Genomic DNA, 15,000 nt, shown 5'->3' on the forward strand with positions numbered 1-15,000 from the left:
ACTGTGGATGTTTTAAATAGTTTTCATTTAAAAGACAAAGTCCCACAATCAACCAGGCCTACAAGCCTACAATGTGTATCCGGGTCAAAGTGCACACATGTCGGCATGAATTAATGAATGAAATGCCCACTGTGGATGTTTTAAATAATTTTAATTTAAAAGACAAAGTCCCACAATCAACCAGGCCTACAAGCCTACAATGTGTATCCGGGTCAAAGTGCACACATGTCGGCATGAATTAATGAATGAAATGCCCACTGTGGATGTTTTAAATAATTTTAATTTAAAAGACAAAGTCTCACAATCAACCAGGCCTACAAGCCTACAATGTGTATCCGGGTCAAAGTGCGCACATGTCGGCATGAATTAATGAATGAAATGCCCACTATGGATGTCTAAAAATAAGCCTACAGTGTGTAGCGGGGTCAAAGAACACTTTGGTCAGCATGAATTAATGAATGAAATGCCTACTATGGATGTCTAAAATACTTTTCATTTAAAAGACAAAGTCCCATAATCAATCAACCAGGCCTATAAGCCTACAGTGTGTAGCGGGGTCAAAGAACACTTTGGTCGGCATGAATTAATGAATGAAATGCCTCCTTTGGAAGTCCAAAATAATGTTAAAAATAATTTCCAAGTGCCATAATTATCCACAGGTTGGCTCTTCCAGTCCTATAAGCCTGCTTTGTGTGGCCAGGCAAAGGATCAGATAGCTTGGGGCCAGATTTAAACAGAAAAGGCAGTTTGTGGAGCAAAGACATAATTTTGAATGGGGAGAAAAAAGGAAAACGGTGGAGTAATGCTGCCATCTTTTGGGTAAAAAATGTCGGTGCGCCTATAATTTAAAAGTGGGTTTTCTGGATGTTTTAAAAGACCCAGGGCTATCATCCTGCTGTGTGTAGCGGGCTCAGAGTTCACTTTGGTCGGCATGAATTAATGAATGAAATGCCTCCTCTGGATGTCTGAAATAATTTTCATTTAAATGACAAAGTCCCACTTTTAATCAACCTGGCCTATAAGCCTACATTGTGTAGCGGGCTCAGAGTTCACTTTGGTCGGCATGAATTAATGAATGAAATGCCTCCTCTGGATGTCTAAAATAGTTTTCATTTAAAAGACAAAGTCCCACTTTTAATCAACCAGGCCTATAAGCCTACAGTGTGTAGCGGGGTCAAAGAACACTTTGGTCAGCATGAATGAATGAATGAATGAAATGCCTCCTCTGGATGTCTAAAATAATTTTCATTTAAAAGACAAAGTCCCATAATCAATCAACCAGGCCTATAAGCCTACATTGTGTAGCGGGCTCAGAGTTCACTTTGGTCGGCATGAATTAATGAATGAAATGCCTCCTCTGGATGTCAAAAATAATTTTCATTTAAATGACAAAGTCCCACTTTTAATCAACCAGGCCTATAAGCCTGCTTTGTGTGGCCGGGCAAAGGATCAGATAGCTTGGGGACAGATTTTAAACAGAAAAGGCAGTTTGTGGAGCTCAGTAATAATTTTGAATGGGGAAAAAAAAGGAAAACGGTGGAGTAATGCTGCCATCTTTTGGGTAAAAAATGTCGGTGCGCCTATAATTTAAAAGTGGGTTTTCTGGATGTTTTAAAAGACCCAGGGCTATCACTCTAGTGTGTGTGGCGGGCTCAGAGTATGCCTAAAGTGGGGTAACTATTTTAAACATTTTACTAATTTCTGGATGTATTAAATCATCCATGTGTCTCACTCTAGTGTGTGTGGCGGGCTCAGAGTATGCCTAAAGTGGGGTAACTATTTTAAACATTTTACTAATTTCTGGATGTATTAAATCATCCATGTGTCTCACTCTAGTGTGTGTGGCGGGCTCAGAGTATGCCTAAAGTGGGGTAACTATTTTAAACATTTTACTAATTTCTGGATGTATTAAATCATCCATGTGTCTCATCCTACTGTGTGTGGCGGGCTCAGAGTATGCCTAAAGTGGGGTAACTATTTTAAACATTTTACTAATTTCTGGATGTATTAAATCATCCATGTGTCTCATCCTACTGTGTGTGGCGGGCTCAGAGTATGCCTAAAGTGGGGTAACTATTTTAAACATTTTACTAATTTCTGGATGTATTAAATCATCCATGTGTCTCATCCTACTGTGTGTGGCGGGCTCAGAGTATGCCTAAAGTGGGGTAACTATTTTAAACATTTTACTAATTTCTGGATGTATTAAATCATCCATGTGTCTCATCCTACTGTGTGTGGCGGGCTCTTGTTGCACATTCTTAGGCTATGTATTTTATACATTTTACTAATTTATGGAGGAAAAAAAAGACCCAGCATTTTGCATTCAAATGTGCAGGGCGCACCGGCGTTTAAAGTCCAAAAGATGGCAGCATTACTCCACCATAGTAATTATTTTCCTCCTTAAAGCTGTATACCATATGTTTCTGGAGGAATTAAATTCAGGCCTATAAGCCTGCTGTGTGTGGCTGGCTTTTAGTGCACATTCTTAGGCTATGTATTTAATACAGAATAATGATTTTCTGGATGTATTAAATCATCCAGGGCTCTCATCCTACTGTGTGTGGCCGGCTCTTAGTGCACATTCTTAGGCAATGTATTTAATACAGAATAATGATTTTCTGGATGTATTAAATCATCCAGGGCTCTCATCCTACTGTGTGTGGCCGGCTCTTAGTGCACATTCTTAGGCAATGTATTTAATACAGAATAATGATTTTCTGGATGTTTTAAATCATCCAGGGCTCTCATCCTACTGTGTGTGGCCGGCTCTTAGTGCACATTCTTAGGCAATGTATTTAATACAGAATAAGGATTTTCTGGATGTATTAAATCATCCAGGGCTCTCATCCTACTGTGTGTGGCCGGCTCTTAGTGCACATTCTTAGGCTATGTATTTAATACAGAATGATGATTTTCTGGATGTATTAAATCATCCATGTGTCTCATCCTACTGTGTGTGGCGGGCTCAGAGTGTGCTTAAATAGGGTAACTATTTTATACATTTTACTAATTTATGGAGGTTAAAAAAAGACCCAGCATTTTGCATTCAAATGTGCAGGGCGCACCGGCATTTAAAGTCCAAAAGATGGCAGCATTACTCCACCGTAGTAATTATTTTCCTCCTTAAAGCTGTATACCATATGTTTCTGGAGGAATTAAATTCAGGCCTATAAGCCTGCTGTGTGTAGCGGGGTCATAGTAGGCTTTTATTGGGTAACTGTTTTATACAGAATAAAGATTTCTGGGTGTTTAAAAAAGACCCATGCCTATAAGCCTGCTGTGTGTAGCGGGGTCAGAGTTCACATTCCTTGGGCATGAATTATGAATGAAATGCCCCCTCTGGATGTCCTAAATAATTTTAATTTAAATGACAAAGTCCCATAATTGGTTGGCCTATAAGCCTACTGTGTGTAGTGGGTTTCAGAGTACACTTTGGTCGGCATTGCAGCTTTCAAATATCACATTGCAGATTTCAAATTGTCTTTCTGCAAGAGTCTCCAAAGTTGCAATGTGCAAGTATTTCGGCAACCGGCGCTAATTGAGGGTTAGGCGAGGTTGAAATATTTCAAAGTCCGAGGATATACCAGCAGCATAGACACTTAGAATAAAAAAGAGGCCTTTTTAAATTAAATATACCAGAGGCATAGACACTTAGAATAAAATAGAGGCCTTTTTAAAATAAATATACCAGAGGCATAGACACTTAGACTAAAATAGAGGCCTTTTTAAATTAAATATACCAGAGGCATAGACACTTAGACTAAAATAGAGGCCTTTTTAAATTAAATATACCAGAGGCATAGACACTTAGACTAAAATAGAGGCCTTTTTAAATTAAATATACCAGAGGCATAGACACTTAGAATAAAATAGAGGCCTTTTTAAATTAAATATACCAGAGGCATAGACACTTAGACTAAAATAGAGGCCTTTTTAAATGAAATATACCAGCAGCATAGACACTTAGACTAAAATAGAGGCCTTTTTAAATAAAATATACCAGTAGCATAGACTCTTAGAATAAAATAGAGGCCTTTTTTAATAAAATATACCAGAGGCATAGACACTTAGACTAAAATAGAGGCCTTTTTAAATGAAATATACCAGCAGCATAGACACTTAGAATAAAAAAGAGGCCTTTTTAAATAAAATATACCAGCAGCATAGACACTTAGAATAAAAAGAGGCCTTTTTAAATAAAATATACCAGCAGCATAGACACTTAGAATAAAAAAGAGGCCTTTTTAAATAAAATATACCAGCAGCATAGACTCTTAGAGTAAAATAGAGGCCTTTTTAAATGAACATAACCGAAAAGAATCAGCAATGATCTGTCTCCAAAAGCTTCCTTAAAAAGCCATGGCAACAGGTGAGACCAATCATTGCTGATTGCGGGGGCTGAGAACGTACCGGCATAATTGAAAAGAATCAGCAACAGGTGAGACCAATCATTGCTGATTGCGTGGGCTGAGAACGTACCGGCATAATTGAAAAGAATCAGCAACAGGTGAGACCAATCATTGCTGATTGCGTGGATGTAGTCTAGGGCTGACTCGGGTGCCCCTGGTGGAGGTAGATGGTGTGGAATCCGAGCCAGCCCTGACAGATTAAATGAAATATACCAGTAGAAAAGACACTTTGAGTAAAAAAGGCCATTTAAAATAAAATATACCAGTAGAAAAGACACTTTGAGTAAAAAAGGCCATTTTAAATAAAATATACCAGTAGAAAAGACACTTTGAGTAAAAAAGGCCATTTTAAATAAAATATACCATGGCCAAATGAACTTAGAATAAAAGAGGAGAGTTTAGTTTAAATTATACCATGGTTAAATGCTGTTAGAAAAAAAGTGCACAGTTTAATCTTATTTGGAAGGCGCATTGACTCTTAAAGTCCACAAGATGTCACCGGTACTCCATCGTTTTTTTTCTGTTATACCATATGTACGTGCCACTGGGTGGCTCCTCCAGACACCTCAGCCTAGTTGAAGTGTCCGATGAAGGTGCACTCATCTGGGCATGAGGTAAAGTTATTATACCAACATCATGTGGAGGTTTTCAAGTCAGAATTTGCACAAAGTCCATAAATATACCAGAAGCATGGAGTTTTATGAGTGAATTAGTCTATGTCCCTTACTTTGTTAGACCATACACAAGATATTTTCTTCAGGAAATGCACAGAGTCCAATGCTATAACATTGCCAGGTGGTGGCTTTAAGGGAAAAAAGCATAAAAGTGTCCGAAAAACATGCTCTTTAGCTCGGGTACATCCCCAGGATCAAGAAAAATTGTCAGTTTTTTTTTCTATCTTGCTTAGAAATAGGTGTAAATTGACTCTGAAGTGTCATATCAGGCAATGCACAGAGTCCTTAAATATACCAGTAGCATGAGGTTTTTGTTGGAAATTAGTCTATTTCCCTTCCTGAGTTAGACCATATACAAGTAGTAATCTTCAGGCAATGCACAGAGTCCTTAAATTTACCAGTAGCATGAGGTTTTTGTTGGAAATTAGTCTATTTCCCTTCCTGAGTTAGACCATATACAAGTAGTAATCTTCAGGCAATGCACAGAGTCCTTAAATTTACCAGTAGCATGAGGTTTTTGTTGGAAATTAGTCTATTTCCCTTCCTGAGTTAGACCATATACAAGTAGTATTCTTCAGGCAATGCACAGAGTCCTTAAATATACCAGCAGCATGAGGTTTTTGTTGGAAATTAGGCTATTTCCCTTCCTGAGTTAGACCATATACAAGTAGTATTCTTCAGGCAATGCACAGAGTCCTTAAATATACCAGCAGCAGGTGGTGGCTTTTAGTGAAAAAAGCATAAAAGTGTCCAAAAAACATGCTCTTTAGCTCAGGTACATCCCCAGGATCAAGAAAAATTGTCAGTTTTTTTCTCTATCTTGCTTAGAAATAGGTGTAAATCCAGTCTGAAGTGTCTGATCAGAAAATGCACTAAGTCCATTTTTTCTGTTATACCATACGCATTTGCCACTGGGTGGCTCCTCCAGACACATCTGTCCACTTGGAGTGTCCAATGAAGGTGCACTCATCTGGGCATGAGGTAAAGTTATTATACCAACATCATGTGGAGGTTTTCAAGTCAGAATTTGCACAAAGTCCATAAATATACCAGAAGCATGGAGTTTTATGAGTGAATTAGTCTATGTCCCTTACTTTGTTAGACCATACACAAGATATTTTCTTCAGGAAATGCACAGAGTCCAATGCTATAACATTGCCAGGTGGTGGCTTTAAGGGAAAAAAGCATAAAAGTGTCCGAAAAACATGCTCTTTAGCTCGGGTACATCCCCAGGATCAAGAAAAATTGTCAGTTTTTTTTTCTATCTTGCTTAGAAATAGGTGTAAATTGACTCTGAAGTGTCATATCAGGCAATGCACAGAGTCCTTAAATATACCAGTAGCATGAGGTTTTTGTTGGAAATTAGTCTATTTCCCTTCCTGAGTTAGACCATATACAAGTAGTAATCTTCAGGCAATGCACAGAGTCCTTAAATTTACCAGTAGCATGAGGTTTTTGTTGGAAATTAGTCTATTTCCCTTCCTGAGTTAGACCATATACAAGTAGTAATCTTCAGGCAATGCACAGAGTCCTTAAATTTACCAGTAGCATGAGGTTTTTGTTGGAAATTAGTCTATTTCCCTTCCTGAGTTAGACCATATACAAGTAGTATTCTTCAGGCAATGCACAGAGTCCTTAAATATACCAGCAGCATGAGGTTTTTGTTGGAAATTAGGCTATTTCCCTTCCTGAGTTAGACCATATACAAGTAGTATTCTTCAGGCAATGCACAGAGTCCTTAAATATACCAGCAGCAGGTGGTGGCTTTTAGTGAAAAAAGCATAAAAGTGTCCAAAAAACATGCTCTTTAGCTCAGGTACATCCCCAGGATCAAGAAAAATTGTCAGTTTTTTTCTCTATCTTGCTTAGAAATAGGTGTAAATCCAGTCTGAAGTGTCTGATCAGAAAATGCACTAAGTCCATTTTTTCTGTTATACCATACGCATTTGCCACTGGGTGGCTCCTCCAGACACATCTGTCCACTTGGAGTGTCCAATGAAGGTGCACTCATCTGGGCATGAGGTAAAGTTATTATACCAACATCATGTGGAGGTTTTCAAGTCAGAATTTGCACAAAGTCCATAAATATACCAGAAGCATGGAGTTTTATGAGTGAATTAGTCTATGTCCCTTACTTTGTTAGACCATACACAAGATATTTTCTTCAGGAAATGCACAGAGTCCAATGCTATAACATTGCCAGGTGGTGGCTTTAAGGGAAAAAAGCATAAAAGTGTCCGAAAAACATGCTCTTTAGCTCGGGTACATCCCCAGGATCAAGAAAAATTGTCAGTTTTTTTTTCTATCTTGCTTAGAAATAGGTGTAAATTGACTCTGAAGTGTCATATCAGGCAATGCACAGAGTCCTTAAATATACCAGTAGCATGAGGTTTTTGTTGGAAATTAGTCTATTTCCCTTCCTGAGTTAGACCATATACAAGTAGTAATCTTCAGGCAATGCACAGAGTCCTTAAATTTACCAGTAGCATGAGGTTTTTGTTGGAAATTAGTCTATTTCCCTTCCTGAGTTAGACCATATACAAGTAGTAATCTTCAGGCAATGCACAGAGTCCTTAAATTTACCAGTAGCATGAGGTTTTTGTTGGAAATTAGTCTATTTCCCTTCCTGAGTTAGACCATATACAAGTAGTATTCTTCAGGCAATGCACAGAGTCCTTAAATATACCAGCAGCATGAGGTTTTTGTTGGAAATTAGGCTATTTCCCTTCCTGAGTTAGACCATATACAAGTAGTATTCTTCAGGCAATGCACAGAGTCCTTAAATATACCAGCAGCAGGTGGTGGCTTTTAGTGAAAAAAGCATAAAAGTGTCCAAAAAACATGCTCTTTAGCTCAGGTACATCCCCAGGATCAAGAAAAATTGTCAGTTTTTTTCTCTATCTTGCTTAGAAATAGGTGTAAATCCAGTCTGAAGTGTCTGATCAGAAAATGCACTAAGTCCATTTTTTCTGTTATACCATACGCATTTGCCACTGGGTGGCTCCTCCAGACACATCTGTCCACTTGGAGTGTCCAATGAAGGTGCACTCATCTGGGCATGAGGTAAAGTTATTATACCAACATCATGTGGAGGTTTTCAAGTCAGAAATTGCACAAAGTCCCTAAATATACCAGAAGCATGGAGTTTTATGAGTGAATTAGTCTATGTCCCTTACTTTGTTAGACCATACACAAGATATTTTCTTCAGGAAATGCACAGAGTCCAATGCTATAACATTGCCAGGTGGTGGCTTTAAGGGAAAAAAGCATAAAAGTGTCCGAAAAACATGCTCTTTAGCTCGGGTACATCACCAGGATCAAGAAAAATTGTCAGTTTTTTTTTCTATCTTGCTTAGAAATAGGTGTAAATTGACTCTGAAGTGTCAGATCAGTAAATGAACAAAGTCCTTAAATATACCAGTAGCATGAAGTATTTGTTGGAAATTAGTCTATTTCCCTTCCTGAATTATACCATACGCAAGATATTTTCTTCAGAAAATGCACAGAGTCCCATATTCTGTTAAAATTGCACTATGTCCATAAATATACCAGCAGCACGAAGTTTTCAAGTGGAAAATATTCTATGTCGCTTCATTTGGTATACCATAGGCGTCAGTTTTCGGCGAAAATAATTCTATGTCGATAAAAATGTTATACCATACGTATGATTTTGTGTTCAAAAATCGCACTATGTTCCAATTTTGACCAAGGGGTGGATCATCCAGAGGCCTCGATCCTCTGACAGTGCCCGCCGAATGTGCACCCAGATGGACATGCATCTCATTCCCCCTGTCTGGATGATTTTATGAATGGGTGATATGCAAACACCTACCATCAGGTATATAGGGGAGAGGGTCTTCTGAAAGCCACATATATGGTATACCATAAATGAAGACAAGGATTATGGCGCACGCTTTGCCCGACCAAAGGTCACTCCCTGGGCATTTTAGAGGATTTGACAGGCCTCTTTATGGATCTCACAAACGATCCATGCATGGAATTTTGCACACTTTATCCGAATAAAGTGCACTTTTGGGCTTATGAGAGTAGGTTGGTATGCCTCTCTCTGGATGTGAGGAAGGATCCAGGAATAAAGGCATGTAATGTCACACACTTTATCCGATTAAAGTGTACATTTGGGCTTATGATAAAGCATGAGGGCCCTATGTATGGATGTCGGAAAGGTTCCAGGCTTAAAGGCATGTAATGCCACACACTTTATCCGATTAAAGTGTACATTTGGGCTTATGATTAAGCATGAGGGCCCTATGTATGGATGTCGGAAAGGTTCCAGGCTTAAAGGCATGTAATGCCACACACTTTATCCGATTAAAGTGTACATTTGGGCTTATGATAAAGCATGAGGGCCCTATGTATGGATGTCGGAAAGGTTCCAGGCTTAAAGGCATGTAATGCCACACACTTTATCCGATTAAAGTGTACATTTGGGCTTATGATTAAGCATGAGGGCCCTATGTATGGATGTCGGAAAGGTTCCAGGCTTAAAGGCATGTAATGCCACACACTTTATCCGATTAAAGTGCACATTTGGGCTTATGATAAAGCATGAGGGCCCTATGTATGGATGTCGGAAAGGTTCCAGGCTTAAAGGCATGTAATGTCACACACTTTATCCGATTAAAGTGTACATTTGGGCTTATGATTAAGCATGAGGGCCCTATGTATGGATGTCGGAAAGGTTCCAGGCTTAAAGGCATGTAATGCCACACACTTTATCCGATTAAAGTGTACATTTGGGCTTATGATTAAGCATGAGGGCCCTATGTATGGATGTCGGAAAGGTTCCAGGCTTAAAGGCATGTAATGCCACACACTTTATCCGATTAAAGTGCACATTTGGGCTTATGATAAAGCATGAGGGCCCTATGTATGGATGTCGGAAAGGTTCCAGGCTTAAAGGCATGTAATGTCACACACTTTATCCGATTAAAGTGTACATTTGGGCTTATGATTAAGCATGAGGGCCCTATGTATGGATGTCGGAAAGGTTCCAGGCTTAAAGGCATGTAATGCCACACACTTTATCCGATTAAAGTGCACATTTGGGCTTATGATAAAGCATGAGGGCCCTATGTATGGATGTCGGAAAGGTTCCAGGCTTAAAGGCATGTAATGTCACACACTTTATCCATTTAAAGTGCACATTTGGGCTTATGATTAAGCATGAGGGCCCTATGTATGGATGTCGGAAAGGTTCCAGGCTTAAAGGCATGTAATGCCACACACTTTATCTGATTAAAGTGTACATTTGGGCTTATGATAAAGCATGAGGGCCCTATGTATGGATGTCGGAAAGGTTCCAGGCTTAAAGGCATGTAATGTCACACACTTTATCCATTTAAAGTGCACATTTGGGCTTATGATTAAGCATGAGGGCCCTATGTATGGATGTCGGAAAGGTTCCAGGCTTAAAGGCATGTAATGCCACACACTTTATCCATTTAAAGTGCACATTTGGGCTTATGATTAAGCATGAGGGCCCTATGTGTGGATGTCGGAAAGGTTCCAGGCTTAAAGGCATGTAATGCCACACACTTTATCCATTTAAAGTGCACATTTGGGCTTATGATAAAGCATGAGGGCCCTATGTATGGATGTCGGAAAGGTTCCAGGCTTAAAGGCATGTAATGCCACACACTTTATCCATTTAAAGTGCACATTTGGGCTTATGATTAAGCATGAGGGCCCTATGTGTGGATGTCAGAAATGCTCCATGCATGAAAGCATGTAATGTCACACACTTTATCCGAGTAAGAGGCTCCCTCTGAGCAAAGTAGGGGGGGAGTGAGGCCCCCCCCGGAGGTCTGAAAAGATCCAGGCCTTTAAATGACACGGGCTGTGCCCGAGCAAAGTGCCCACGCTGGGCAAGGGTGGAGGCGTGATGCTCCCCCTTATGGAGGTCGTCCTACCTCCATCCTCACGTAATGTATTTCGACCTGTGCGTATCCGGAGGGTGCTATGCGCAAGCCCGGAAGATGCTGGTTTCGGCTGGCCTTACCGGATCCAATGGTATAGCACCTAGGTGCGCTCTAAGGCCGTAAACCCCCCCCATGTGTTTGAGAATGGTAGGTGTTATACCATTGCCACGAACCACTTATTGAATCAGCCATGCCCTTTCGGCAATCGAGTCTCAGAGGTGTGTCCGAGGGAAGATTTGCCTTGGCGGGCATGGCTGTCTGGCATCTCCCCGACCCTGGAGGAATGCGCTAACGGTGTAATGCAAACACCTACCAGCAGGTATATAGGGGAGCATGCTTTCTGAGCCTTATATGATTGTACCATAATAAGGATCAGAAGAAAGGCAGTGCGTTAAGGTGAACTAGCCCGACTCTAATGCACCTTGACGGCTTAAGGGGAGGGATAAGTGACCCCTGCTGATGGAGGTCAAAGACATCCGTGTCTCTCAGGCCTTCGAACCACTGCTTGCGCCCGACCGAAATGCCACTGCTGGGCATGGGTGTAAGAGTGGTGACCCCCCTTATGGAGGTCTGTCCAACCTCCAGCCTGCATGCTCCACCTCGGCCTGTGCGTATCCGGAGGGTGCTGTGCGCAAGCCCGGAAGATGCTGGTTTCGGCTGGCCTTACCGGATCCAATGGCACAGTACCTAGGTGCGCTCTAAGACCGTTATCCGAACCCAAGTCCGCCAGGGGTTTTTCAGTTATACCAGTAGCGTCGACCATCACTTTGATCAGCCAGGCCTTTTCGGGGGTCGAGCGTCCGAGGTGTGTCCGAGGGAAGATTTGCCTTGGCGGGCATGGCTGGCGAGTACCTCCCCGGCCGTGGAGGAAAACGCATACGGTGCATTGCAAACACCTACCAGCAGGTATATAGGAGAGCATGTCTCTTGAGTTCATCCTAACCTTATAATGGTTATCCCATTCATAAGGCCTGGATGCAAGGTGGTGCGTGAAGGTAACATTAGCCTGACTCTAACACTTTCACCGGTTAGGGGTGGAGTGGTGACCCCCCTAACACTGGAGGTCTCGCCGACCTCCAGGCACCAGCCTCACATGCTCTACCTCGGCCTGTGCGTATCCGGAGGGTGCTGTGCGCAAGCCCGGAAGATGCTGGTTTCGGCTGGCCTTACCGGATCCAATGGCACAGTACCTAGGTGCGCTCTAAGACCGTTATCCGAACCCAAGTCCGCCAGGGGTTTTTCAGTTATACCAGTAGCGTCGACCATCACTTGGTTCAGCCAGGCCTTTTCAGGGGTCGAGCGTCCGAGGTGTGTCCGAGGGAAGATTTGCCTTGGCGGGCATGGCTGGCGAGAACCTCCCCGGCCGTGGAGGAAAACGCGTACGGTGGATTGCAAAAACCTACCAGCAGGTTTTTAGGGAGAGCGTCAATCTCGAGGGCGTTCGGAGCTCTCCCGATCTATTGGCATACGATGCCCGCCAGGGGTTAGGCTCTCGGGTTACCACTTAAGGTTTCTCCCTGTCATAAGAAAGACAACCGGTCAAACCAATGCGCAATGTACAATGAGGTGCGAGCTCATATCCTATATATTGCTCAGAGCCGCAACCTCGGTGCGACATACCTAGGTACAGGAATAGGGCGAGAGGTGGATGCGCTCCTTCAGGACGGGTAGGTCGGCAGCCTCTCGGGTATGATCGTTCACCAACGAAAGCTGTACAAAAGGGGTGACTGCGCTCATTGAGGACGGCAGCCTCAACATGACATACCTATCAAAAACTCTCCCATGAGGTGTGTGCGCTCCTTCAGGATGGGAGGTCGGCAGCCTCGGTATGATCATGATGACCGAGACACAGGCCTTGGGTTGGGCCTAGGGTTGAAGCCTTCTGTGCCGCCCGGGTAGTTCCTCCCCAAACCAGCGGGCATGCCTCTATGGGGGGGCCTCGGTCTGAAAAGACACGATCCTCACCCGGAACCGTCTGAGGGAAGCGTTGAAGGCCGGTCTGTCTACACAGGTGTCCGCTATCGGCGTCCATGGTGTACGGGTGAGAGCCAGCAGTGGATCGGGTTAGTTCAACACATGCTTGGCCTCACCCCGCCTGGTCACGGAATCACTCATTTCTCGGTTACGTCCCACAGTAGCGCGCGCGCGTGCTGGGAGCTGACGAGGGCTCTCTCCCCCACGCTGACGGCGCACCCCTGCTGCACCGATGGTGGGCGTCCGGTACCGAGGTGGGCCCCTGACCCTGCCCGGGGGATGGAGCACGCCGAGGTGGCCGCGACGTTAGCTGGTGTCCCTTTCACCACCGCGGTGCAGCTACCTGGTTGATCCTGCCAGTAACATATGCTTGTCTCAAAGATTAAGCCATGCAGGTCTAAGTACACACGGCCGGTACAGTGAAACTGCGAATGGCTCATTAAATCAGTCATGGTTCCTTTGATCGCTCCACACGTTACTCGGATAACTGTGGTAATTCTAGAGCTAATACATGCAAACGAGCGCTGACCCCTCTGGGGGATGCGTGCATTTATCAGATCCAAAACCCATCCGGCGGGGCGCGGGCCCCCCGGCCGCTTTGGTGACTCTAGATAACCTCGGGCCGATCGCGCGCCCTCCGCGGCGGCGACGTCTCATTCGAATGTCTGCCCTATCAACTTTCGATGGTACTATAGTCGCCTACCATGGTGACCACGGGTAACGGGGAATCAGGGTTCGATTCCGGAGAGGGAGCCTGAGAAACGGCTACCACATCCAAGGAAGGCAGCAGGCGCGCAAATTACCCATTCCCGACACGGGGAGGTAGTGACGAAAAATAACGATACAGGTCTCTTTCGAGGCCCTGTAATCGGAATGAGCGTATCCTAAACCCATGGGTGAGGACCCATTGGAGGGCAAGTCTGGTGCCAGCAGCCGCGGTAATTCCAGCTCCAATAGCGTATATTAAAGTTGCTGCAGTTAAAAAGCTCGTAGTTGGATTTCGGGAGTGGGCTGACGGTCCGCCGCGAGGCGAGCCACCGCCTGTCCCAGACCCTGCCTCCCGGTGCCCCTCGGATGCCCTTGGCTGGGTGTCCGGTCGGGGTCCGGAGCGTTTACTTTGAAAAAATTAGAGTGTTCAAAGCGGGCCGCTACTCGCCCGAATACCTGAGCTAGGAATAATGGAATAGGACTCCGGTTCTATTTTGTGGGTTTCCGGAACCAGGGCCATGATTAAGAGGGACGGCCGGGGGCATTCGTATTGCGCCGCTAGAGGTGAAATTCTTGGACCGGCGCAAGACGGACGAAAGCGAAAGCATTTGCCAAGAATGTTTTCATTAATCAAGAACGAAAGTCGGAGGTTCGAAGACGATCAGATACCGTCGTAGTTCCGACCGTAAACTATGCCAACCCGCGATCCGGCGGCGTTATTCCCATGACCCGCCGGGCAGCGTGCGGGAAACCACGAGTCTTTGGGTTCCGGGGGGAGTATGGTTGCAAAGCTGAAACTTAAAGGAATTGACGGAAGGGCACCACCAGGAGTGGAGCCTGCGGCTTAATTTGACTCAACACGGGAAACCTCACCCGGCCCGGACACGGAAAGGATTGACAGATTGATGGCTCTTTCTCGATTCTGTGGGTGGTGGTGCATGGCCGTTCTTAGTTGGTGGAGCGATTTGTCTGGTTAATTCCGATAACGAACGAGACTCCGGCATGCTAACTAGTTATGCGGCCCTCCGTGGTCTGCATCAACTTCTTAGAGGGACAAGTGGCGTTCAGCCACACGAGATGGAGCAATAACAGGTCTGTGATGCCCTTAGATGTCCGGGGCTGCACGCGCGCCACAATGGTTGGCTCAGCATGTGCCTACCCTTCGCCGAGAGGCGCGGGTAATCCGCTGAAACCCAATCGTGATTGGGACTGGGGATTGCAATTATTCCCCATGAACGAGGAATTCCCAGTAAGCGTGAGTCACAAGCTCGCGTTGATTAAGTCCCTGCCCTT

At 43.8% G+C, this 15,000-nt stretch overlaps 1 non-coding gene across 1 annotated transcript in view; it reads left to right on the forward strand.

Moving 5' to 3' along the window:
- Positions 1 to 13,339: 13,339 nt before the first annotated feature.
- The window catches only part of LOC143497386 (18S ribosomal RNA), a 1,839-nt gene continuing 178 nt past the window's right edge, over positions 13,340 to 15,000 (forward strand). Inside the window, exon 1 of the ribosomal RNA XR_013125871.1 lies at positions 13,340 to 15,000. This exon is cut by the window's right edge and continues 178 nt beyond it. This is a non-coding gene — a ribosomal RNA (18S ribosomal RNA).

This window comes from Brachyhypopomus gauderio, unplaced genomic scaffold, assembly GCF_052324685.1.
Source record: "Brachyhypopomus gauderio isolate BG-103 unplaced genomic scaffold, BGAUD_0.2 sc109, whole genome shotgun sequence".
Taxonomy (NCBI): Eukaryota; Metazoa; Chordata; class Actinopteri; order Gymnotiformes; family Hypopomidae; genus Brachyhypopomus; species Brachyhypopomus gauderio.